The sequence below is a fragment of the Anser cygnoides genome, chromosome 2, assembly GCF_040182565.1.
Source record: "Anser cygnoides isolate HZ-2024a breed goose chromosome 2, Taihu_goose_T2T_genome, whole genome shotgun sequence".
Classification (NCBI taxonomy): Eukaryota; Metazoa; Chordata; class Aves; order Anseriformes; family Anatidae; genus Anser; species Anser cygnoides.
Genome location: NC_089874.1, coordinates 116,338,023 through 116,365,433, shown reverse-complemented (window position 1 = coordinate 116,365,433; position 27,411 = coordinate 116,338,023). Strand labels below are relative to the sequence as shown.

At 36.1% G+C, this 27,411-nt stretch overlaps 1 long non-coding RNA gene across 1 annotated transcript; it reads left to right on the top strand.

Annotated features, from left to right (window-relative positions):
- The first annotated feature begins 100 nt into the window (after window positions 1-100).
- On the top strand, window positions 101-26,980 carry LOC125184880 (uncharacterized). The gene is made up of 3 exons (XR_007169453.2): window positions 101-612; window positions 17,973-18,088; window positions 21,655-26,980. It is a non-coding gene; the product is annotated as an uncharacterized lncRNA (long non-coding RNA).
- The last annotated feature ends 431 nt before the right edge of the window (window positions 26,981-27,411 follow it).

Below are 27,411 nucleotides of genomic sequence, written 5' to 3'. Positions count from 1 at the left end.
AGAGAGCTTCTGAAGTGCAGACCTGTAATTAATGTACAATTGCAAACTTCCATGCAAATAATGTACATTGGGTGTAAGTGGCAAGTTGTTTGGTGGGGAAGGGAGGGGGGATATAGGGATGGCCTCTGTGAGAAAGTCCAGAGGCTGCCCCATGCAGGACTCATCAGGTTCCAGTTGGCTCCAAAACAAACCCACACCAGAATATGGGCGAGCTCATCACCCATCAGCCAAGCTGGAAAGGGAAGAAAGTACTGGGGAGAAGGAGAGGAAAGGAAGAAAAAAGTGAGAAACTACAGAAAGGGACAGCAAGGCCAGAGAGAGAGGAGGTTTTCCATAGCAGAGCAGACACATCTTCAAATGGACAGTGACCTGTAGAGGACCCATGCCAGAGCACAGGAAAATGGCAATCAGGAAGGGCTAGCAGGCAGAAACTGCTATGTCTGGCCACAACCCCTTCATTCCTCTATGCCTCTCATGGCCTTGCTGAAGGGACTGCGTGCAACCTGCAGCAATAACAAAGCAGGGCTGGGAGGCAGCTGAAGTGAAGCTGAGCCTGGGAGTGAAGCTGAGGAAACTGATGCCATCTGAAAGAGAGAGGAAAACTGTTCCTAGGTATGTAAATGTCTGTTTCTTTTCTTGCTTGCTTTTGTTTCCCAGTACCCAAATCGGTATTCAAATATCCATACTAATTGATAAATTTGGTTTAATTCCTCAAAGCCAAGCCTGTTTTGCCCACAGCAGTGATTGGTAAGTGATATCCCTGTCTGTGTTTTGCCTTACCACTCTCTCTCATACCTTCTTCCTGCTTTCGCCCCTCGTCTCACTGGAAGGGCAGGGGTGAATGAGCGGCAGTGTGGGTGCTTGGCTGCAAGCCAAAGGCAACCCACCACTTGCACGGCAGCTTGTTTGTGTTTGCCAAGTGTACATTTATGTTGCCAAATAACTTACTTTCATTGCAGAGACTTGGGTTCACTGTTAGCAATCATGAACTCTCCAATTAGGATTTGCTGATGTCCGTCCTTTTAGAAAGTGGATTTTGAACACAAAGGTGTGTAACAGTGACTTTCTCATGTATATGCTTCAGAAACACAATGATGTATGTTCCCAAGAGGAATTTCTTATCTTGTCTTTCCTTTTCAGCAAGAAATAGCAAAGACATTACTTACAGCATGCAGTACTCTATAATATTAACAGCTGTCAGAGCATTAAAAATAGATTAAGCAATTGCCTTTAGATTTTAAGATTTATACGGATAAGAAGACATTGAGGATGGGGAGAATTACACAACAGGAAGAAAAGCAAAACACTTGCTCTGACTCCATAAAATCAGGAAACCCTGAAAGAACATTTTGTCTGTAAAGTGTTTAGTATCTTGATTAAAGTCATTGTTTACAGCCTTGCAAAGTTGCTATTATATCAGCAAGGCCAGTTTCAGGCTCATCAGCACAATACGACCAGCAGGGACATTTTAAAAAGGCTCTTCAGTTATGCCCTAAAGTAGTTTCAGTAACTATACTTTAAAAATATGATCAGGAAAGTATAAAAATCAAAAAAGATATTTCATGCTGATGTGATCCAGTGCATTACTGTCAAACTTTAACCATGAAAGGAATAGCCCCTTTGTGCAAAGAGACTAACTAGGAGATGATTCATGCAATAATAAAAAGAGCTAGAGGAAATGGTTACAAAATACTGGGTTTATCCAGTAAATATTAACACAGCTTAGCACTATGAAGTCCCTGTGATTAGCATGACTGTTCTTTCTAACACATTAAAAATTATCTTAGTCAGCCATCATTAGACAAACTATGGTTATACCCTCCTTGAAATCCTCCACTGGCTTTTCAGCAAATCATCTCACAATTTCTTGTCCTCGATTCAAGGTCCTGTGATGAAATTCAGGGTTCAGCCTACATTTCATGTCTGTTCCTTTTACCTTGAGCACCTACTTTGTGTTTGAATTAGGCCATCCTCAACAGCCTGTTCCCAGACTATAGCCTTTGCACTGAACACCCTTCTAATCCCAGTCTGAATGTCAAATCTACATATTTTACTTTTAGACTGAAAGCTACTTGAAGCACAAGGATGGATTACCTTGAAGAATACTTGTATCTGTGCTGAGTGATTAGTACTTATGTTGCTGGTTCTTTTTTTAGTGAATAAATAAAAATTAAATAGAAAAAAAAATGTCATTTTAGGTTGACGTAGGTTTTTTTTGTTGGTGGTGTGTTTTTTTTTCTCTCTTTTTCTGCACTGAATTGAACATGTGAGAAGAAAGTTCAAAAGGAATATTGTAAGGTTGACTTTATCCTTTTTAATTATAAAGTAAAATTTTTAACCAAAATGTTTTTTAGCAATGTGAAATGAGTTTTCAGAGAACATCTAAACATATTAGTTCTATGTTCTTTCCTCAGGGTTTATATACCCTACAAAGCTAATTGATCTGTGTGGATAGAGCTTCCACTGTAACAGCTAGCTGTGATATCACTGTGTCAGTGCACTATGCAATGTGGTCATACCTATAACGTCTGGGTACGTCACTTTTTAAAAAACAGTGAAATTAAATGTTTGTATGCTTCACAGTTTATGTCCACTCAATTTTCTTGCAGCTGAAAGTTTTCACTAAATAAAGTTTTGTTCAGTCCATAACTCCATTGTAGAATGAATAAATGAATGAATAAATATAAATGAATAAATGTATCAGAATACATTTGTATGGCTTTTCTATGTGTGACTCTAAGAAGAGTCCAACTAGTTATCCTTCCTTGTTTTGAAGAGCATGCGTTACACAGTTTCATCATTTCTGATTTTACTTCATGATACCGTAATTGCATAGCTATATATAATGTGAGAATTAGCAATATCGACACTGGATCTGTTTCATAACAATAAGAAGAATTAAAAATAATGAACTTTTTTTGTATTAGCTCAGTATAATTGTAATTGCTCATTTCTGTGCAACAGTGTGCTCTGTGTACAAGATCCTTACAGACTTAAATCAATATATTTTCACTTGGTAGGGTTATTTATCCATCCTTTAGAGCATCACAGTACTGTCAAGGACAGGCAAGTAGACGTGTGGAAAAAAAAGAAAAAAAAAAAAAAAAAAAGAAATGAAGAGAACCACTCTTTTAGTAGTATGTGTTCTATTAATTGTGATAAAGTTTAAAACAAACATAATAAACTAAATACCAGGCTCATTAATGAATCAACATACACCTGTTGCCAAATATACTATGAAATTAATTACTGTTAGTTGGCAAATAGTATAAGATAAAGTGACTTGATTTAAAGTGAGAAGAGTGAGAGCTGACAGGAAACTAGAAGCTGACAGCTTTGTATGTATGTCAGGAGAACAGCAGAAGCATTCATCTGCTACTGAGAAACCTTAGCTATTTCAAGTAAAGGATAGCATTATTAATACCTGCTTCACATTGTAGACAGGACCACTCTAAATACAATTATCTGAAAATGATAATGGATATATTACTGACAGCTGATTAACTGCTTATTAACTGTATCTGTAACCATCACAGGATACAGTAATTGAAGTAAAAATCAAGGGGTGAGCAACCAAGTAATGTGCCTGGTTTATTAAAACATTGTTTGGAAGCCAGACTTAAGTGGAGATATTTACCTTTAAAAATCAACATTTAGGACTGCCAAGGTTTTGATACACTAGTTAATAATAATAATAATAATAATAAATAAACACTTTAAAACCTCTCCTTTAGGCTCCAACTTCTTGTTTGGTTTTCATGCTTATGAGATTAAGAATATATATGGATGAAATACTGATTTTCCCTAGTTTTGTGTTATTTTGCTTGTGTTTGGACATAATTGGAACCAAAATGCATGCTATTAGTCACTGTCTCATATTTTTCTATAATAATAGCTTGAAATGTTTTAGGAGTAATGCCACCTTCAAAGTAGAAAGGACAAAGCTGTTTATGTAGGGGTCTAATATGACCCCAGTGTATGAAATCAGTATGACTTAATTATTTTTGTGTTGGTCTGATGAATTGAATGTGACCATCACCAAAATTTTCCCTCCTTCTAATGTTTGTTCTTTAGAAGAAAGCAATAAACATTATTTACTGATTCAGGGTTCAGACACTAACTGGCACAGGAATTCTTTATGAAAAGGTCTTAAATTTTAATAATGACAGTCGTCTCTACCCACCCACACCTCCTTATCTAATGATCTTACAGATCACTGGCAGAGTGAAATCATAGGCGAGCTCAGAGAGAGACTAAAGTGCTAATATACTAATGGATTTTCCCCTAGTAACCAAAACAACATTGAAAATTAACCAGTCAAAAGATGTTATTGTGCAGCACCATAGTTCAGCCAAATAAAAGATTGTTTTTTTAAAAGGACAGTTGTCTTGTTCTGTTACCAATTCTTCTGCAAAATTGGCTTTTCATCAATGGAGAGCTAGCAACATTGTTCAGAAATGACAGAGAGTGATAGTTTTCCTAATATTAAAAAATAGAAGTACAATGTTCTGATACAAAACTGCTCCTGATCTTTCAGAAAACGGAAAGCCCTCTATTTTATACCACTATGGTGTGTATCAAAGCAAAATTGTTATTTCTAGTTGTTTCATAAAAGAGATATTGTGTGGAACATTCTGAGAGACATCTTCAAAAGAAATAGTCCCATTTCCTTGCAGATTTTTTTTTTTTAAATCTCCAGAGTATATAGACCCATCTGAAAGCATGTCTCCATTTTGTGACAAATGCTATATATATAAATCATTAGGGGCAATTTCACTGAAAAGTGGCTAAGAACAGTTGTCCTGCAGATTCAATTTAACTCATAATATATTCACATGTATGCAAGGTGGGTACAGGCTTCACATACAGAGAAAAATGCAAGCTCTGTACTTGAAATCATCTCATTATTGTTAAATCTACATACCTATACAATGTTATCTACTTTTGCTTGATACCACAGACCATGATAAGGATTTTGTTTGTTTCTTTTGCTCCAAGTCCACAGCATTTCATGCAGTCCCTCTTGTTCCTGGTATAGTGTTTCTATAAAGGCTTCTCTAGCTCTTTTGCTTCTCTGAAGTCACAGTCACCTGTGACCAGAGAAATCAGTTTCCAAATGAGACATAACCCTGAGTAGGAAATGTGGGAATCAGCAGAAATTACAGCTAGGCAATATAATTTTCTGTAACAAGAAACATTTACAGGTCTAACCTAAGTCATAGTGTACCAAACCAAAGAAGAATTTATCCCAGTTTTATGTACCTGACATAGCGAATAGCAGATCTCTAGCAAACACAGAAAAGGCACTCTTTAAAATATACACCAAATATATAGCAGTCAGGCAGTTTGTGTAGAAAAGTACTACTCAGTGATTTTTTACCTTCATGCATGTGACATTCAGTTTTCTGCACTCAGAACATCTAATGTCCAGTGGCAGAGAATTCCATAGATAGCTGTACCTGAAGTATCTCCGTTTATTAGTTTAGAATTTGACACATACTTGTGTCATCTGATGTCCCTTACATATTGTATTAAAAAAGACAGTAAACAATCTTTCCCTATTTACCTTCTCCCTGACACTCATGACATCCTACCATATCCACCTTGTATCATTTCTCTTCCAGGCCAGACTACGCAACTTAATCATCCTTCAAACTGAAGCCATTTCATACCTTTGATCATACGCATCGTCCATAGTGTAACTTTTCCAGTTGTAATATGTCTTACTCATGTAAGGGACTAGAATTGTTCAAAAATAGCTGAGATTTGTACTTATTTTTAACCTGGGAGGTCAGAAGATTTGAGCTCTATCATCAATTAGGAGGGATAAGATTTCTATCCCTTAGTCTGCCAAGCTTGTCACTCAGCTGTGAGTTACAAGACAAGTTCTCAAGTCAGAGTGATGTCTTAGCAAAGTCTTTATCTGTCAGGGAGCAAAACAACTTAAGGATGTTTTCTAAAATCCCTCAAGTGTTTTAGTGTGTATCTGTATTATTGTCTTGCTCCCTTCAACAGATTTTAATCACCTTGTTTCTTGGAGCTTGCTTCATCAGAAGTTAATGACCAGTGGTCAAAGCATCCTATTGTCTTATCCAAGGCATTTCCCTCCGGTACATGGTTTCAATCTTGAAACATCATTCTATAAAGTTAAGATAATGTGATACTTCATCTCTTCACTTAGGTAACATAGCATGGCAATATGGCATTTATAAATATACAGAAAAATACAAAGAAAGAGTGCCATTTCACAAACAAAATATTGCCAGCATACTCAACACTAGAGAACTTAAAAGCTTTCCCCAGCAAAACTCATGCAGAGTTCAATTTTTGGATAAAATTTTGATCTTCCCACAAAGCTAACCTATGAATGACTTGATTCTGATACAGGTATGTGACGCACATATAGAATTCCAGATACAGAAAAATGCCATGTTCTAGAACACAAACTGATTTACAGAAGGAGCTGGAAAAGTTGATCCATGATGTCCAGCATGATGGTTTAGGTTTCCATCATTTCTCTCAAATAAAATAACTGCAGAATGAGGCAAACACGCTATCAGGACACTTTCTCTCACCATCCCCAGAGCTGGTGCTATAACTGGCTTATTTTAACAATGCCAGTTCTTTTGTACCTATGACTCCAAGAGCTTGTCCTGGGGACAATCCTCCACAAACAAGCTGTGCAGTCAGAATTCAAGAAAGTATGCCCACACACAATCTGTACTCTGCTACGTGGGAAAAAAAAATAGGAAACATGACAAATGAATAATAGCCTACATACGTATATGTAGAAATGTTTGTGGAACAATAAAATCCTAAGGTGAGAGAAGATAATGCCTCTGCAGGTACATTACGTCTACATTGCAAGCAACACCCCCTAGAAAAAAAATATATATCTAGAGAAAACAAATTTCCAAATTTGACCAGAATCAAAATCATTGTCCAAGATTCTTCCTTTGAGTAGTTTAAAGATAAATATATAAATATCCCTGAAAGGGAAGGAGACAGCTACAGGTTATATAACCTGCAGAAAAGCCTTAGAAATGTTGATGCAAACCTTGTATAATTCAGCAGGTGGGGTGCAAACAAAGTATTCAGAATTTGCAAACCTAAATGAAAAAACTATATTTACTATCTCCATTTCTTTTCATTCCCTCACTCTTACAAATAAAAATGAATCTGTCCTTTTCTCCTGCTGACAGAATTTTTATTGTTATGGAATAATAATATGTAAAAAAAAAAAAAAAAGATACATATTTAATGGTTAATATGGTACCCTTTAAATACAGAGCTAAATGATCTCATTAAAAGGACTTCTTTATAGTGAAAAAGGTCTGAGCTTTGATTAGACCTGATTATGGTCTTGTTTACTGTTGTCGTATGGGTGTATAATAGCCCAGAATTCTCCCAGTAGCTGTACCTTAAGCAGGGATGTATATTTAGGAAACAAACTGATAGTATGCACTTTGTTCTCCCTGAAAACATAGTTATTTGCAGAAGAAACATTCTGTCATTTATACTTTTGATCCTTGCTTAAAGGATTTCACAAAGCTAGTGTCTTCAAATACATAGTTTATTATACATTAAAATAAAATTTATCCAAGTGTTGTTTTATATTTGAGAAATCTGCTTATATACTATCAGCATATTCCCTGAATTCTGCTATTAGACTGCTCATCTTTTCAGATCTGAACTCATCTCCCAGGAGACTCCTTTGCTACTTCTCTCTGATCTTAATCTTGATTTGGAGAAGTGGCCTAAAGCATATGCTTCCCAGCTGGATCTTCTGTGGTAGATATCACTTCATTCAAAGGGACACTGAGGTCCCATGAAGCGAAAGATCATCATGAATAAGTATCTGGTTTTAATTTTCTCATTTTTCAGCAGCAGAATCAGAATAATAATTTTTTTTAAAGCTCCAACTAGTGTCATGCCAAATGTAATTTTTTCTCTTTCTAGATCTGATCCAGAGAAAGTCTCAAATACGATGTGCAGAATATAGGACAAAGGAATGCTTCAGCTAAAATACACATTTCCTGTTATACACACACACACACAGAGACACACACACAAAAAAAATTTGTTTCGCTGTGGTAACAACGAACATAGGTTTCAAAGAGATATGAAAAGAAAAACTGCATTGTATCACACCAGGAAAAATAACAAGGATGGATAATTTAAATTAGCTTTACATATATAACAAATATGGAAGAATAGTAATGGGTAATATAGGAAGTCTTAATTCCAATTTACTTCATTCATTTTGTTCATGTGAAGTTGTAGACAAAACTTTCTAATAATTTTCTTTTCACAGTTAATCTCATAAAACCAATCAACTTGCATAATAATAAATGGGAACTACACCTTGTGAAGTTAACATGGCTAGAAGATGCAGCCAAAATTATTGGCTTCATCAAAAATTATTAATTAATAAATAAACTGCTAACTCTTCTTCTCAAAACAATAGCACAGATTAAATTACATATCCTGACCTAGTACCGATGTTGCTAGTGGAATTTTATCTTTTTTTTTTTTTTAGGTTTAGAGGAGACTTTCAGTTTAAAAGAGAAAAAAAAAAAAAAAGGTTTTTAAGGAAAAAAAATCTTTCCTTTCCCCACTTGATTTTAATTACTACTCACAGCCTGGATTAGACAAACATGCATGCTCTTAATTCTTGCTGGAGGTCTTGTGTGCAGGAGAACTGAAGTCAGGGAGCTGAATCAGCTTTTCTTCTTTCAGGTCTCCATGAGCCACTTCAGAGATTAGCTTTTTTTGTTCTGTAAAGAGTGGTGTCCATGCAACTTGAGTGGGTTCTCTGGAAAGCATGCTTTCCCCCATGACAGTGCCAAGAAGTTGATAATCATTCTAGGTAAATACCAGGGAGACCAATTGAAGGCAGCCCGCAAGCTGCCAGCACATTGGCTGGAGGATTGGAGAAGTGAGTTAGGGCTGTCTTTTATCTGGTTGTATCTCAATAGTGGGAGAAAAAGCAGAAAGTGCAGGAAAGTGCTATGTCTAGTTCAGCCAGAGGTTGCAGGTGTTAGCATTTCACAAGGTTCTCAAATATTTAGTGTATTTTTTTTAATGAGATGTTCTTTATTTTTTTTTAATTTATTTTTTTAATGAGATGTTCAGTTAAGCATCAATGCTATAATATCCTCATCCAAAACTAGAAATTCTGAGATTTAGCCATATCTAACTAACATAAATAACCAGTAACTGGCTCTCGTATCTAAGAATAGCACTTGTTTCTCAAAGTGATGTGTTATTCCATGAAAGATGAAAAACTAAGTACTGTAGTAGTGATTAGCATTTCATGGTTAAGCAGATGCTAAAATAACTTTAAATCAAACATGGGGGGGGGAAGGGGGGCTGATACTGCAATAGACATAACTATATAATAAACAGCAGCACAATGTATTTAAGAGGTTCATGAGTTTTAAAAAGGCTTTTTATATTTCAGAAACTTTAGCTTGAATGAACTTATTTAACTTGAATCCAAACCATCACTGCTCCTGAAGCACAGAAACTTTATATTACTGAGTGGAAGGAAATGCCTGATGCCATTTTTAACAATACTGGATGGCTGAATAGATTTGTATGAAATGAAGCCGTCAGTCTTACCACTCCCAGCTTAAACCCTAGTCTAAAATTTCAACTGATTAGAAACACTGGCATTCCTTCAACTTTCCATCATATTCATATTACTTTCTCTCCTAGATTTTGACCATAAATGGAAATATTTAATCCTATTAAAACAGTCCTTTAAAGTTACTATCTAATCTATGGGATAGATAATGGAGAAATACTGAGAAGTCTGTTCCTTTCCTTTGGCTTCTGTCGATGCTATTGGTTCAAAGTCAGCCTATTCAAAAAGAAAAAGGTATCTAAAAATGGGCTCAGAGGCCTTGTGAAGGTTGCCCTTTTAATGGCCTTATCCCATATTTTATATTTATGAAACAGAAATCCAACATTAAATGAATCTAGAGTTTCCTAGTACTACAGTTTGTGAAGTCACTTGGCCCTTAAAGGAAAATTGTAACGAAAGGGATAGATTCCACATTAAACATTGGATATGAGTGGCATGAACAACAGACTAATCCCAGGTAATATTCATGGACCCTTCAAAATAGTGGGTGATGTCTTCTAAAATGTATTTAAATTAATCAGAGTTAAATGGTGTGTATATGGCACATCAGCTCACTCTGAGTTTTTGAGTAGCTTCATTTAGAATTTCAAGAGGGATTAAAATTCAGTGGGATAGTTCATCCATTCAGACATGTGAAGACCAGCTCAGCTCCTTTTACTTGTAATATAAAATGAAAAAAAAACAAACTAACTAACTAACAAAAAAGAACACTTGTAGATTTGAAACTAATTTTGTGGTGGAAGGTTTATCACTGTTTTGTCTCAAACTCTTAGCTTAAAGCACTACAGAAGAAGAGAAGAAAATGATAAATATATGTTAAGAACCCTCTCCTCCATGCACGCATACATGTGGACATCTATAACTGTCCTCCAAAGCCAGGAAAATAATAATCTGTTACAGCAAGATTCCAAAAATAAAGCATTTTAATGAAAAGCTGTGTTTGTCCATCCAAATATAGAATCTGTACTCTAATAATAAGAAAATTTTATTCCTCAAGTGTCAAATAGGTGGAAGATTTGTAACATTGTTATGCAGTGTACTGGCCCATTATGTTACATTATTGAACAGTAGTTCTTATTACTTCAGTGCACCATCTGTTCATAACACTTTCAATAATTGGCTCCCATGGATAATATTAGTGTATAACAGAAAGTAAAGTTTGCTGATAATTCCCAAGGACGTTGTTTTAAACAGTAATCTGGTCTACAGATAAGAAAGTGTCAACATTTAGCAAGTGGTAATAGAATAACGTACCTGGCTGGACCCTCCATGCAAAAAGTCATTTTGTCTAATGTGACACCTAAACTAGACCGTGTGCATTGGAAAATTGCCAAAATCTAAGACAAATTGTAAGATATTGACATTTGTGAGAAATTATATGACTCAGCGTTATAAAACTACTTTAAAAAAAAAAAAGAGCAAAGCACATTTGTAGCCATAAAAATTCAATTGTTCGTTGTCAGCTAAACAAAAGACAAGTATCACTAATTGAAGGAAAAGATTGGAGCATTTAAACCACATCCACAGAAATCACCGTTACTTACAGATAATAACAAAAATCCAAATATTGATATTCTGCCATGGTAGAAGTGTTTTTAGATTTTTTTATTATTATGATAACACATAAATTTGCTTTTTGCTTAATTGAGGGGGGGGGGGGGGGGGTGTATTTATTTATTTATTTTCTAGAAGCTAGAGGTATTACATAGTTCAGTGGTATCCAACCAGAAAGGAGAACTAAACCTTTATGTGGCTTCAGTCCTATTATCTGAACATTGAATGTTTCATTTTTGCTTGATTCTGTATTCTAAACAGAACAAAAATAGCACAATACTTATCCACAGAACATGCTGTTGCCAAGTTCATTGTCATTATAAAATAGGTGCCCTAGTTTGTGAATAAGAGAAAACAAAAATGACATTTTAAATATATATGTAACTACTGTTTCTTAACCAGATGAAACTATATCCCAGAAAACTAAATGAATCTGCAAACTTCTGAAGCAACATGGAATATCTTCAAATATAGCCAACAACTCATTCTATAAAATATTAGTTTAAAATATCAGTCAATATATCCCCAGCAAGGGAAGCCTCTAAGATTCCTTTAAGATCCAAAATGAATAACAAGAGGGAAGGGGGGAGGGAAAAAAAAATCACCCTCTGAAGCATTATGAAACATTCTTCTATAGTGATTTATCAGTTCTAGGAAAGAATGAATGCTTTTTTTCTGGGCTTTTCTAAGACTGTAGAAAGATTTTTTGTAAGATCCAACCTCACCAACTTTCCTGCATTCACAGTGCCCTTTGTGACCTAGTTTTCAATAGTAAAAATATATAATACAGTATCCATATGAAAGAAAGCCTTCACATCCAAGAAAGGATGAAAAGAATAGTCATAGGTTCTAGATAGAAGTCATTGCTTAACACACTATTGAAAGTCACCCAGATACCAGAGTAGAAAAACGTGAATAGAAGTATTATAGAGGTGCCTGTATTAGCTCTATGGGTAAAGGGTATATGGAGATTTCATCTTAAAACATGAAAAAAAAATAGTTTTATAAATTGATCATTAACTTCAAGCTTCAAATTTAGCATGAAATTCTTCAATGGACAAGTCACATTATGTATGATGCCCTTCAAAGTTAAATTTGATTATCTCTCTGAGCTTTCAGACCAACCAGAATGGACTTTAAATGATAAAGAATATATACATACACACAAAGAGAACTCAAAAAGTCATTACTAGAAAGTGTTGAGAGAGGAATAAACTTTCAATACGGCTGATGCAATTTAGTATAAATGTATTTAAGCAAAAAAATGATAAAGTTGAGGAGACTAATAAGTTAAAGACATGAATCAAGACTGGGATTCTATGTAGACAGTTGTCTGCTTCAAAAATAAATATTACTTTTTTAATGTTACCATTATATTTCTTCCTTAATATGCCAAGAAGACAGCTTTGTATTCTCAGTATCCCAGACAAAATTATTGCTACCATGATGTAGGACAGAATTATTCACTGAAGATCTTACTCTAAATAGTCATAAATTTAATGGCAATGTGAGATGAACAGACAATAAAAACTCAAAGCCTCCCTCTATACACATATATGAAATTATATGTATGTGTGTATATATATGTATATGCATATATATAAAGCATATATCTTTAATTTTTAAAAAAATGCTCCTTCATGACAATAGCAATGTATGTCCCACAGAATGCATGGAGCATGAGTTTTTCATGGTTTCATGTCAGTTTGATCAACTGAAGTTTAAGAAAGAAAAAGCTCCAGCTGAGGATTTCCTACAGTTAAAGAATTTATGCTGTCATCCAGGTTGGTTGTTCCATGTCTGGTAATGCGTGGTGTCCTGCTGGATCTTTTCCTTTGTCAGAAAATGTATGATTTTTCTTCTTAATTTGGCCAAGCTTGTTTTCACAAAACTGTAGAAAACTCAATTAACTCTGGGATACCTTTCACCCTGCAAAATTTAGTTGAAACTGAGCAACTGACAGTAAAGCCTTTGTGTGTGATTGCCACACAGCGTTGATTTTGTAGGAGATGAGACTGAACAATAAGAAATATCAATCTTTTAAGGACATCATGGGGATACAGAGAGAGCACGTCAGATAAAAAAACCTCCAGAGAATAAACCCTGGTGGTGTGTCTCACTCACATACAGGTTTCAGTCTGCAGACTTCAAATCAGATGTCCTATCAGCTGGAGGGAAGGGGTTATATATGTGTACACACAAACATATATGTATATAAATATACATACGTACAGAAATATACACACATATGGACATATGTATGAGAAGCAATCCACAGTAGAATCCACAGTAGTTCAACAGACAAAATATTGCCCTATCAGCTGCAAGAGCAGACAGCTATTGTGCCAACACTGGTACAGACATCATTATGTAACATCCTGAACAAAAAATAAACTCTCTGGATAAAATCCTGAGCCTGGTAGTAGAAACGATTGAGTTATGTAAGGCAAGTATTCCACCTTTGAGTCTGATATCTTCCTAGACTCTCTCTGTTTGTTTTTCTAGTAGATGTGCTTGCACACGTACAAGTCTGAATCAAGAGATTTTGCTTGGTATGGGAGCTGTGGCACAGCAACAGCAACCTGACATTTCACTGACTTTATGAAGTTCCACAAACTTTTAACCTATATATATTCTTCTGCTCTTTTAAAATGAGGTACTCATTGCCAGTACAAAATCTTCTGCATTTGAGTGGATCAGTTTTTAGGACTGGTGTTCAGCACCCCACTGAAATTGCAGCAATTAAAAGTGCAGATGGCAGAAGTATACATACCCATGACTCAGCAGAAAATCTAGAGGCTAATTCCATGCAATGATTGGGTGGCAAGACTAAACAAATGGGCGTACTTTTTCACAGTGTAAGGTAATTGTAAGATCATAGAAATCTTTGCCACAGGAAATTTTAGATGCCAGGTTTATAAAGGCATTGAAAAAAAAAAATTCCTTGGTGGCAGTGGTGGTGTGGAACACAGGATCAAAACACTGGTAAAAAGCATACTAAATATAATTGAAAATACATTCCCAGCTGCAGAAATCCCGCCTAGGAAGAAGCTGGGAGCCATCCTGATTGAAGTGCTATCATCCCGAATACATATGCTTCCTCTGGTTAACAGATCTTGGTCAGTGCTGAAGTCAAAATACTGGGTTTGATTAACCCTTGCTTCAACACAGAAAGCCATTATTCTGGTCTTTTCAATCTGTTCTTTTTTGTACATTCTGACTGAGGCATGACAAGTTGGTTAAATATTAGATAGTTTGTATTATAGTTCACTATTTTACCCATTAAATAACCAATTATAACATAGATTTCAACTTCTGTCAAATGGAAAACAGAGGAGTTTCCTTGAATTTATTTTTATTAGGGCTCTTCAAGTCATTTCATTTTGCAAAATTAAAGGAAATGTCTCCTGATAATGTTATTTTGATCATTACAGCTAATATTTGTGCTACATTGTCATAATAAGACTTGGCAAAAACTGAATATGCATCATTTTCCCCAAGCAGTTTTCTGTGTCATATTTAATAAAAAGTACTATACAGAAATTTTATGTGCATTAGTTGGAGAGAATGTTGAGATAATCTGTTTATTAAAACCAACATATAGCACTAAAATGTATTTTAAATGATAAGAAGAAAATACCATAATTCTTTTCTGTTCTAAAGTGCATTTTTTTCATGTCTAATATTCTGGAATTGCTTAATCTCTTGACAAAAACTCTATAAATTACAATACTCTTCTAATGATCACAGGGTATTTCTTTCACTCTCAGGACATTATGACTCTAGTGGGAATTATGGTCACACTTTAAGAGGATTTGATTCAGTATTAGGACAGCAATTGTGTGTTAATTAAATACCAATTGATTATTTAAAGTGCATGTGCTGAGTTTTAGTGCATTTATATTAGGTACATAATCTGTAGATCTTGATTACAATGTTTTGAATGATAGATTACAGGTGCTGATAAAGCAGAAAATGTTTGAGTGATGCTGAAAAGTGAATAAACCGTTTGGTATTCAAGGACACCATGGCATAAGTAGGTAAATGGATGTTCCTGTTAAACCATATTTATAACTGGTTGTGATGCTTAATTCCGCCATTTTGCAGGTTTACTAAATCTAAGGACATGGTTTGCTTTGGTTTTCTACTACATGAGCAAACTAGCACAGCTTCCTTTCTAAAGGAAGAAAAAGATTTGAAGACTAGATATAGTTTCTGTCATCTCACACCTAGGGGATTACACACACTGGGGCAAATAGGAGTTTCACAGATGGGTAGGTTTATGCTATATTCTGTGTTGAATAGCCAGTAAGAACAACCAAAGCTTTTTTGCTTTTATTAAGTCTCAGGTCAAACACCCCTTACAGAATGTGATCCATACCCACTTGATTAAAAACTGGATGAAAGCCTAGGGTTCACAAAGAAATATAGTCAGTTTATGGCAAGCAGTGGGATTTTGTTTGTGCTTAGCTTACCAGGGCTTATGTTGGCAGAGAAAAATTCACCACCCATGGCTTCCATATCAAGGCAAGAGCTATAGATAAGATTGAAATATTTTCACATTTTCATCACTTTACAGAACTCCATGATTTTTGGGTGGTGCATTAGCTTGAGTCACCATGCTTTGTGCATAGAAGTGAAAGATACTTTTACCAAGAAGAATAGATAAAACTTAAACCAAGAAACTACAGGAAGAAGGCCAACTGGAAGTATGTGCCAGTACTGTACTAGAACAGGCATTACTCCAGTAAATAAATGATTCTGGTTTTAGCATCTTTGCATATTACATATGTACAAATAATACATTCAATCTATTTATTGAAATACCCACCCAAAAAAAAAAAGTTCCTTTTTTTTTTTTTTTTTTTTTTTTTTTTTTTTAACGTTGAACTGGTATATTCTATGGTAAGAACTTAGGAGTTTAAACGTATAAGTGCCTCAGACTATGGGTTATTATGGGTTATTATAAGAGGAATGAAAATTACTCTAATACTGTTTGGAGAATAGCAGCTGGTTTTATCTGCTGTGCCAGGTTTATTTTTGGCACCATTCCTGATGTTTCCTGTGTGCAGACCCAGTGGGGGTGAGGATAGCAAGCCTGAGTTTGTGTGAATGGTCATTGCCAAGATTCTGCCTTTCTACTGGAAAAGAAGAAAAGGAGAGAATAGATTTGAAAAGACATTGGACTGACAAGACTGAAGTTCTGTGTTTACCAGCAGAGTATCTGTATAACAAACAGATAATGGCAGTCCAGGCTTCCCTGTGCAGGTGTGCCAGCATCCCTCTTCAGAAAAGATCAAGGCTGTGGGTGAGAGGCCAAAACAGATTTTTACGTTCATATACCCTGGTATCCCGGGTTGCATTAGGAGGAGCGTTACCAGCCGGTGAAGGAAGGTGATCCTTCCCCTCTACTCAGCATTGGTGAGGCTGCACATGGGCTGCTATGTTCAGTCCTGCCTTCCCCCCCCCCCCCTCCCCCCCTTTCTTCCCTTCCAGCACAAGAGAGACCTGGGCGTACTGGAAAGGGTCCAAGATAAGCCAAAGAGATGATGAAGGGACTAGAGCATCTCCCCTATGAGGAAAGGCTGAGACCCTTGGGACTATTCAGCCTGGAGAAAATAAGGCTCAGGGGAGTTCTAATCAATGTGTACAACTACCTGAAGGGAGGGTACAATGAAGATGGAGCCCGGCTCTTTTCAGTGGTGCCCAGTGCCAGAATAAGAGACAATGGGCACAAACTGAAACATTGGAGGCTCTGAGGTCTGAACAACAGGAAATTTTATTTTTTTTTTTTTACTGAAGGGGTGACAGAGCACTGGCACAAGTTGCCCAGAGAGGTTATGAAGTCTCCTCCTTGGAGATCTTCAAAAGCTGCGTGGACATGGGCCTGGGCAGCCTGCTCTGGATGGCCCTGCTTGATCAGGGGACTGGACCAAGTGGCCTCCAGAGGGCTCTTCCAATGTCAGACATTCTGAGATTCTCTGACTCTGTAATCCTGCTTAGAGGCCTTCCTGCTGTGACTGCCAGCAAGGACATCTATTTTATAGATTTATTTATTTATTTATTTATTTATATTTTATATATATATATATTTATAAATATATATATATATATATTCCTGTATAAAAGCTGGACAGAGACTAAATGCCAAAAGTTCACATAGGTCCCTGAACCAATGACAGAAGTCAGTCACCAACCAGCAGGACTTAACTTAGGAAAACAGCCAGAGGTGTCAAAGTCTGCACTGCAATCATCTGCACCCCAAATCACAAATCCTGATCTTCAGCAGTGCTGTCAAGCCCTCTGCTGAGCCTGCATTGTCCTCTCTGTCCCATGCCCTCAGAATGACAGGCTTTGCCTTTCACAAACTTTAATAATAATCTCTGTGAGCCAGACTGTGCACTCAGGTAGTAAGCAAGCTGCAATACCCCTTGAATATTTCTGTATTATACCACAATTCATCAAGACCCTTTTAGGTCAATTATTTCTTTTTTCTAGGAAAGGAAGTCATCTGCTACCCATTTATTTCGGGTGTAAAATCCTAATTTCCAACTAAAGCTGCTTTGCTACTTCCTCCTTCCCCTTCTTGGAGGCACCAAGGGAGTAGAAATTCCAATACTATCTAGTCACACCTAGCATGAACACATGAAGCTATGCAAGAATGCAGAGAGAATTTTGTTTCACCCTGCTTCCCAGAAGGACTGCATCTGACCTTTCCGAATTCCAGCCTTCAGTACTGTCAGATAATGGATTTTTATTTATTTTTAAGGTCACTGACACCTTACAAAGAACACAGAAAATGTTGGATGGGATGCTTTCTGTGAAATGGAAGATTTTCAGTGAATATTACTCATTCATAATTATTGGAGACCTGGATCAAAAACAGTAAGAGAAGATGATTTTTATTTTTTTTTTTAACTTCAGTATTCCTTCCTTCCTTTCTTTCCTTCCTTCCTTCCTCCCAGGTCTCCATCAATATTATATATATATCTGACTGGATGAAAAATTATGGCAAAAGGTATGTGAAAAGCTAGTTGTGGTGTACATCTTATTCTACTCACTGGGTACAAGACAAAGCTCCACTTGAATGTTTGGAAATTGGGTATGATCTATCTTTACTGTACAGGTTCTTCAATTTGCAAGATAAGCACAGAAAAAAAAAAAAGGGAAAAAAGGAAAAAAAAAAAGGAAAAAAGAAAAAAAAAGCTGTTTATCTGTGAAAAATACCCTAAGAACAGTACATGCATATTCATGTACATTTGGATAGAGATGGAGTGATGATTACATTTTGACTAAAGTTAAGAAAAGGAACTACTCTCAAATACCTAAGGGGAACATATATATATACATATATATATATATATTCTACCAGCAAAAACAATTTAGTCATATATGCTGTCTAGCACTGTTTTGTGGTTGCAGTGACCAGTTTCTAAGGAATGGTCTTTTCTGATAAATGACTCTAGAGATAAAATACTGCCACTGTGTGTGGAGCTCGTTAGTTGTATCCTGATGTATCAGTGATGGCTCAGAGAGATACAGAGAAAAAGAAAGGAAGCATGTTTTATCCAACAACTAGTTGTTCACAGCAGTAATTTTACATATGCACATATGCAAATATCTATGCACATATATATTTACTCAAAGGTACACATACACAGGCAGTTATATTAAACGTATTCTCTATGGGAGAATGATTTTCAATATAGCAGAACACAAAAAATGCTGAAAATATGTTTACCTTTGAAACAACAGGAAAAAAATAAAAAAACACAACCCACATGCCCTCCCCTCCCCAAAGGTATTCTGTCTAACTGCAATGTACAGAATTATGTAAGAATACTGTGTGCAGTTAAATAAACATAAGACTGAGCAGATTTCCCCAAGTGGGAAAAAAGCTATTTGAAGACTTTAGCTTTATTTTTTTAACTGTTCAAAGTATGGTCAGTAGAAGAAGCAAGCAGAGTTCTGAAAGGAGCAATGAGATGACAAAAGTAGAGAACACCTGAAAGAGCATCTACTCTGTACGAAGCACACTATTTCCCTTTTGTTGTGAACTCTTGGACTCGTGTAACCCAGTCAGGCTAGTAGTAGAAAGAGGGTTACATGCAGGGTGAGTGAGGCAAGAGCTGTATCTCCTTCCAGTTTGCTATTCTGAGATTTGATAGAGTCCAGTCTTCATGTTCCACTCATGAAAGAGGTACAATCATCTGCGGTGGGTGGGAAGGTAAGTGATCTGAAAGAGTTATGAATGCCAGCTGAGAAAAGGGAAATATTCTGCTACTAATTCAGCATCTTAATGTCTTAATAAAAATATTCAAGTACTTCAAATACTCGTTGACTTCTGTGTGACTAAAACTTTTGAAATCCAAAGTGATTGGTTGATAGCTTGCCAAATTGGAGCTTAGAACCTTGACACTGGATAGGTGCATTATGTGTGTGTATATGTATATTCATATATTTTCCTTCCGTGGGAAAGAGAGTTTTTAAGAATGACTTGAAATGTCTTATTTTCTAAAACTTGAACTGAATATAACTTATTTTTTAAAAGATTTCTCCAGCCTACCCACCAAGCATCCTAGACTGGGTTTCTCATTCTCACACTGCATATCATGAAGCACACTGTGATGCATCAAGTCATATATCAAATTTAGAGAGGAATGAATCATAGCAGATTGAAATTTTGGATGGCTCACTCTCCACATCTTTGCCTTGCAAAATGAGGCTGAATAGCTTGAAAGAGTGCTGTTTCCTTTGCCTTCTTTTGTGCCTAAAGATAGTAAAGAGTCAGCAAACACTAGGATCATTCTCATCCTATTTCTTTTGGTATTTGCATGTGCATCCTCTTTCTGTTCTTAGCCAGTGGTCCAGATGTGCTGCCAGTACTAGTTCTCCCTTCAGACATTGCTTCTTTCTTTCCATTAAGCAGCCTATTATTCTTCCTTCTTCACATAGCTGACGCTCAGTTGCAGCTCTAGTACTAGCCCCCCTGCCAATAGATTGCGAACATAAATCAGACATTCCTGGCTGAACCCACTTAGTTGTTTGTCTGCTTGCCTCCTGTTAATGCATGCACATGCCCAAGATCTTCTTAAACTCCATCCACAGACTCATTACACTGCATGCCTCGTCCCCTCAAAAGTCAAGTACTTAAATATGGCCTTAATCCACAAGTATAATCTCTGCTATTTTAGGCCATGGCTGGAATCCCAAAATAGAAAGATGTGAAATAATGAAAACCTACTAACTTTTGTTGAACCTCAGTTCTATTTTTGAGTGAAGGTTCTGGCCACAATTTCCTTTCTACAGGTCAGCTCAACCATTCCCTAAAGCAAACACGACAGCCTTAAAAATGCAATGGTGTGTCACCCTGTGATTCATCGTCCAGCAAGTCAGAACCAAAATAATCATTTCCTAAGCAGGGATGTACCACCATGTGATACAAGGAAAGCTGACATTTTAAAAATATACAGGGATGGATGTTTTTTCAAAGGTTTACCAGTCAATACCCCCAGAGAAGTTTCTTAAATAAATCTGTAGTTTGTAAATCTATGCTAAATGCTTGCCCTGAGGCCTTATTCCAATCCCATTGATGCTGATGGAAGCAGAATCCACTGAGGCAGAAACAGCAGGCTGGAGTAGCTAAATTTCAACTATTCTAAAATTCACAGCCTTTTGCAATCTCTTGCTACCGCAGAAGGGATGAGGCCAATCAAATCTTCCCCTGTTCCTCTTGCTGCCAAATTCTTCCTTACTCTATGCCCAAATATTTTATACTTGCTAGCATCTGTTGTTTCTCCTACAGTCCCTTCTTTGTAGATTTGGGGGTTATGAACCAAGAAAGTTTGACAAATAGAACACACGAACAGCATGAGAGTATCTGCCCTCTTGCTCAAAACAATGGTGCAGTCTCATAAAAGATACTAAAATTTCTGTGTGGGTTAGCATTACCTTTCCTTTGCTGTGTCCTCTAAAGCCTTCCCCGTTAAGCTGCTGCTTGATTTATGTCATGAAGCATTACTTTTTATATCCTTTTTCTTTTTTTAATCTTATCTAAAGATGTTCTCATTATCCGTATAAATGCCTGTTTTTCTTTCTGAACTCTAAGTCTCAGTGAAATCTTATGGCAGGGGGTTTGGCTGATTAATTATGCATTGTATAAAAAGATACTCCCTTTTATCAGTTTGAATTTATTTCCTTTCAGTTTCATCTACTCTCTCGTTATTCTTGTCTCTTGACAAAGGGCAAGTTTATCTTGTTTTAAAATCCCTTAATATCCCTCAGTGTGAACCAATATTATATCCCCATCACCTGTTACACCAAGGATCTCAATATGTCTCAGTCTTTGGATGTCACTTTCTTTTTTTTTTTTTTTTTTTTGTAGTCCCAATAGCTTTCTAGTGGATATACAAACCCTGGTTAACTTGGTTATAACTGTGCTTCTAATACAGGTGTTCTGCAGATATGTAGAAGCAATCCAGTGACCTCAAGATCAAGGACTATCAACTAAAAAATATTCATTCTACACCGACCTCTCATCAGTGTTCACTGCTCTGTATTTTAACTTGATTTCTGGAAGCTGTGCTCATTCAATGTTAAAGTTTACATTGCAGATCAGCTCTAATAAGGTCTTCTCCAAACTATTCCTTTTTCTTCTCTTCTTATCTTGAATTTTCCCTGTCATTCATTTGCTTCTCTTTTGCCATTTGCTTAAGTGATCTGTAAGCACAGAGTAAGGAGTTAGAGTGCTTTAGAGTCTACTTCCCTTCTCTCTCACTTGGCATGGCCATACAGCACGTGGTAGTGCATGCACAGGTGTGCAATCAACCCTTCTTCATCGCTGGTGTTTATATGTCTGTATTCTGATATGCTTTCAGTTTTTCTGGTGAGAAATTCAGCACACTAATCATGTGAATGCATAAACTTGATGTGCACCCAAAAAGTGCCTCTTTTTTAACAATAGAAAGTTGAAGCTGGTATACAAAACTCCAGGTAGCGATAGCTTACTGTAAGCTATGAAGAGAACCAGTAACATCTGTTTGATTCTATTTCTCTAATTTCAGTTTGGCTATAGTTTTAGCAGGGCTCAATTGAGCTGGCACAGGAGGGTCTAGTTTAAAACTAATTCTGTTTACTACTTATCTATTAATCTCAGCTATTGAGCAGTGTGGGTACATACCCAGGTGTTTAAATTCAATGGAAGTGTTTATCAATGACTGTATAGAGAGAATCTCTCTCAAGAACAAAAGGGTTTCCTCCATTTTGTCACTGCAAAAGGAACGTAGAAAGCAGCCGTGTATTAGTCATCTGGCTCTGTGATAGGCAGTCCACCTCTAGGACAGATTCTGACTGAGGAAAGCAGAAAGAGTTTAAAAGCTTTGACAACTAGTTTCAGTGTTGATAGATGCTGTCTGAATGTTCTCACACAATTTTATCTCCATCTATTTCTGGTCAAAGTTTAAAGACAGTTTATGACTCTATTAAACAATATCCTTGTGATACAGAGCACTGAAGGAGAACACTGGTAGCATCTCTGAAAGCATCTCATTAATGCAGGACAAATCATTGCCTCCTGGCATTAGTTTTGTGCCTTATCACCAGAACTGTTCATCTGACCATGTGACTGTAGTGGAGGGGAAGGAAGCACAGAAAAGAGCATGACAAAAAGCACATTCTCACTCTATCAAAACCCTCTTGCTGTGGATTAATTAGAGGATTTCAGGAAGCCCCAGATTAGTAAATGGAAATCTTTGTGATTTGCCTTGGCAATTATTGGACTGAAATTTCAGAAGTTGAGATAATTCCCAAGAGAAAGTGCATCTGTGCACTTCAAATTAGCTGCTTATATGCTTGCTTAGATTCTTTACATGCCTTCCAAACCATGCTGGCATACTTAAAAAGTATACTCAGGTTGACAGATTTAGAAGAAGGAAATCTTTGGTAGATACCCTGGCAGAAAATTCCCTGCAGTGTTTCACGTAGAATGTTTCTCCTCCTCCTAGAAAAGATATCCCAGAGGAATTCAGCTCTTTCTCCAGACATATCTGCCGAAATCTCAGGAAATAAGAATTAGGAGCATAAAAGAGAATTATTTGAGACCCTCAATCTATCTTGAAACTACATACACCTGGCAGCCCTGGCTCTGGTCCCAGGCTGGTGTAATTTTAACCCCTTATATGAGTAACAGGTTGTCATAAGCAAGGTTTAGTGTCTCTTGACCTTATAGGATTAACAAATGAGAGTAGATGCTATTGGAAAAGGGTGAGGTTTTAAACTCTGAAAGCATATAAATTGTGTTTCAAGTCTTAACCACTTTCACGTATCAGATTACACAGTTATGCCTATTCTTTTCTACTGTTTTATTTGAAAGGTTTTATAGCATCCCTTATGCTTCTGAACTAGGATATCTGACTTTACAATTAAGGGTATTCAAAAGTGTTCCTATAAGGTTGTTACTTTTTGTTTCTTTTAGCACTTAAAATCCTCCCTTTTTCTCTCTTATTTGTAATTTTGCTATGAAGTATGAAATCTCCAGTATTTTATTCCAGTTTTATGTCAGTATGAACCTCTGAAAAAATGAGACAAAATTTGTCTAGTGAAAAGTTACATTCAGTTTAAACATACTTCCTGAGATCAGTTTTAGATGCACCACAAGCTTCTAGCATCCACTTTGGAAGGGCATGACTCTCGTGCAGTCCATTGCTGTATCTACAGAGCCTCTGTGGCTGTCTTGGTTTTGCTTACATCATCTCAATGATGCTGGATGTTTACCTTGAGTTAACTGAATCCTTTACCGAACATCACTCAAAGCTGGGTTGTGAACTCCCACTGAAACTTTTTTAAGACATTATGCATTCAAAAATCTCCACCAAAATCTATATACCTCACTGTCCCTTGTTTTCCACATAGATGCAATTAAATAGTGGTGTGTTCCATATCCCACGGGAAGTGTTGGGAACACGAGCATTCCTGGATGCACTCCTAGTATAGCTCAGCCTCAGTCTTGAATTCATAAATAAATATCCCATGTAAATTAGCTCATTTATTTGCAGTCAGGATGATGCTGGCACTTGTCATAATCATGTATTCTACATTTTTTTTATTTCTCAGCTAGCTGGTTCTTTTTTTCCAACTATTCAAATTTTTATCCCTTGCTATTTATTATCTCATGGTGCAGCTCAGATTGCCAATTACTGTGACCAAAGCTGACACTGCAGCATTCAAAGAAATTTGCTTTCTCACCTTCTCTCTTCTTCCATTCTGGGAAAAAAAGAAGACAGAAAGAAAGAAAGAGAAAAAGAGAGAAAGAGAGAAAGAGAGAGAGAGAAAGAGAGAGAGAGAGGGAGAGAGAGAGAGAGAGGGAGAAAGAAAGAAAGAAAAGAAAGAAAGAAAAAGAAAGAAAGAAAAAGAAAGAAAGAAAGAAAAAGAAAGAAAGAAAAAGAAAGAAAGAAAGAAAGAAAGAAAGAAAGAAAGAAAGAAAGAAAGAAAGAAAGAAAGAAAGAAAGAAAGAAAGAAAGAAAGAAAGAAAAAGAAAGAAAGAAAAAGAAAGAAAGAAAGAAAGAAAGAAAGAAAAAGAAAGAAAGAAAGAAAGAAAGAAAGAAAGAAAGAAAGAAAGAAAGAAAGAAAGAAAGAAAGAAAGAAATCTTCTAATCTTCTGCATATTCAAGAGGAGAGGGATAGTCTCTCAGTCTGCCCAAGTGAGATAGATAGGTTTTGGTTTCTGTTTCCTTCCTTCAAATTCCATTAATAATCTGTAATTTAGATGATGTATAAGGAGCTTTGATACAGGAACAGTGTCACAACACATGGAGTAGCCCGCACAGAAACTTAATTTTCCTTTTGACTAAAATACACAGAAAAATTATAGTTATTATATCATAGTGCTTTAAAAGTCTGGTTCATGATTGTTTTCAAGCCATTTTACACAGGATGAAAATCTTAGTGAAATGTCTTGACCCAATTCCTAGAGAGTCAATGACAAGTTTGGGATCAGGGATAAAATTGCCATAGTACAATTTGCTCCTGCTGACTGAGATACAAAAAGTATATTCTTTAAAAAGAAGTAGTTTCTTACAAAGTGCGTTCCCTTTAAACTTCTTCAATTTCTGGAAACACAGGCAGTATTTGATTGTGTCTAAGACTGAGGGTGACCCTTTTCTCAGATCAGCTGAAAAAGAAAATCAGTTGCTGATTCACAAACTGAAGTACTGTGTTCATATCAGCCAAAGCAGAAACACATTGGTGGGAGGTGATGTGTTACTGCTATGAAATCTGGCCCCATGTCAGCTAAGATTCTGCCATAAAGAAAAGGGTCATCTCAACAAAGGAAGAAGAAACTCATCCAGGGACACAAGCTCCATCGTGTTCAATGATCATCTCTCTTTAGCCTTGGACACTTGATTTACCATCCCTACTTTACTTTCATCATCTCTGAAATATTCATGTTTGCAAAGCTTTTGGGAAGTAAAACGGGCAATAGAAATGTTCCATATAATCAGAGTCAGTGTTCTCATGACATCTGAACTAAAACAATAGTTTTCTATAAAAGAGATTTTCATTTTTACAAATAAATAAATAAATAAATAAATAAAATAAAATAAAATAAAATAAAATAAAATAAAATAAAATAAAATAAAATAAAATAAAACAAATGTTAGCTATAAAGGCACTGTGTTTTTCATTAGGTAATGAATAATGCCTGAAGTAAAATAGGAGAAAAAAAGTCCAATAGCCAAAACAAAAGAGAATATTTAGCATATGGAAGAAAAGTCTGGAGTGGGGTAAAAAGTTATAAAAAAACGAGAGAGAGAGGGAGAGAGAGAATAAATTTAGAGGCAAATCAGAGGTTTTAGATAATAATCAGTACATGCTGAGTATAAATGCAAGGCTATTCTGGCTCTATTTTATGAAGAACAAAATTACAGTATGCATTTTTATAGTTTGACCTAATTGCTGTTTTGAAAATGGCTTCCTTATCACTGAAAGCTAAGGGAATGTGAACATGCTTGTAGACCTTTGTTCTTTTATTGAAAGATTTATGTTGCTAACCTTCAAACACTGGGTGATATATGGGTTCATATCTTTACTGACAAATTCCAGCCTCCCTGAACTCTAAAAGTTGGAATGCAGGTATAACAGCACATACAACTCACTTATCAGATTTCTCAGCATGAGGAGAACTTAAATAAAAAACATCAGAAAAGGATATCAAATGTCTGTGACCTATAACCACCCCTGAAAGCTAAGAATGGACTTGATCTGTGTGTGCTTTGTCTGACATGTAGAAACTGCTAGCCACTCAGACAAAAGAACAATGGGGTAGAAAGAAAAATATTCTACAGAGATTATATATCAGACCTGAAAGACAAGATAATTTATGATACACATTAGAGGCATTAGAGACACAAGTTTTCTGGTCAGGCAAAAATACAGCATTCTATTTAGCTGGCAAAAGCTACAGAGAACTGATATATTTGGGAAATTCTGATCCTTGTAAATTTGTATTAGAACAGACTGAGGAAGTAAATGAAGCCAAGCTATCAGCAGTCTTAAAAATCAGATGTGCAAGTAAAGCAGTAAGATCAAGTAAAGGTCAGATTTTATGGCAAAAATCAAGGATTAAATCATGGGAGCTGTCATCATTGATGGTATCATATATTTTCTTTTTAATACAAAACGTGGTCATGGACTGTGTTTCTGTGGTAACAGGAAAGGTTGATATCAGAATTATGATGTAAATGAATGGATCCTCATATACCTTCTGATTCACAGTCAGTGAAGGATATGCATAAGGAACCTAGATGTAACTTCTCCAAGAATATCATTAAAAAGAATAAAGAAGAAAGGGTCTGTGTGCTGACAGAGGGTTCTGCACATTTTTTGACAGGAAAGCAGTAATGAGAGCAAAGCAAGCTGTTCTTTTACTTGCTTGATTTTTCCCTTCTCTCCTCACATCTCTCTTTATTTCCTGTTCTGTTGTCTTTCAAAGATTATATTGTTAGGCCTGAAATATTATAAATGAAGTTGAATGAGATTACTTGATAAAAGGAATGAAATATTGATTCCAGATAAAAGGGTCTATTTCTAATGGAAGTTCCTCCATAAACATATGTATTCTATCAATAACTATGGTGAGTGCATAGCACATTGCTAAAAAAGTGAGGACAAAATGTCCTTGAAAATATAATGAAGTCAGAAATGGCCTCGGG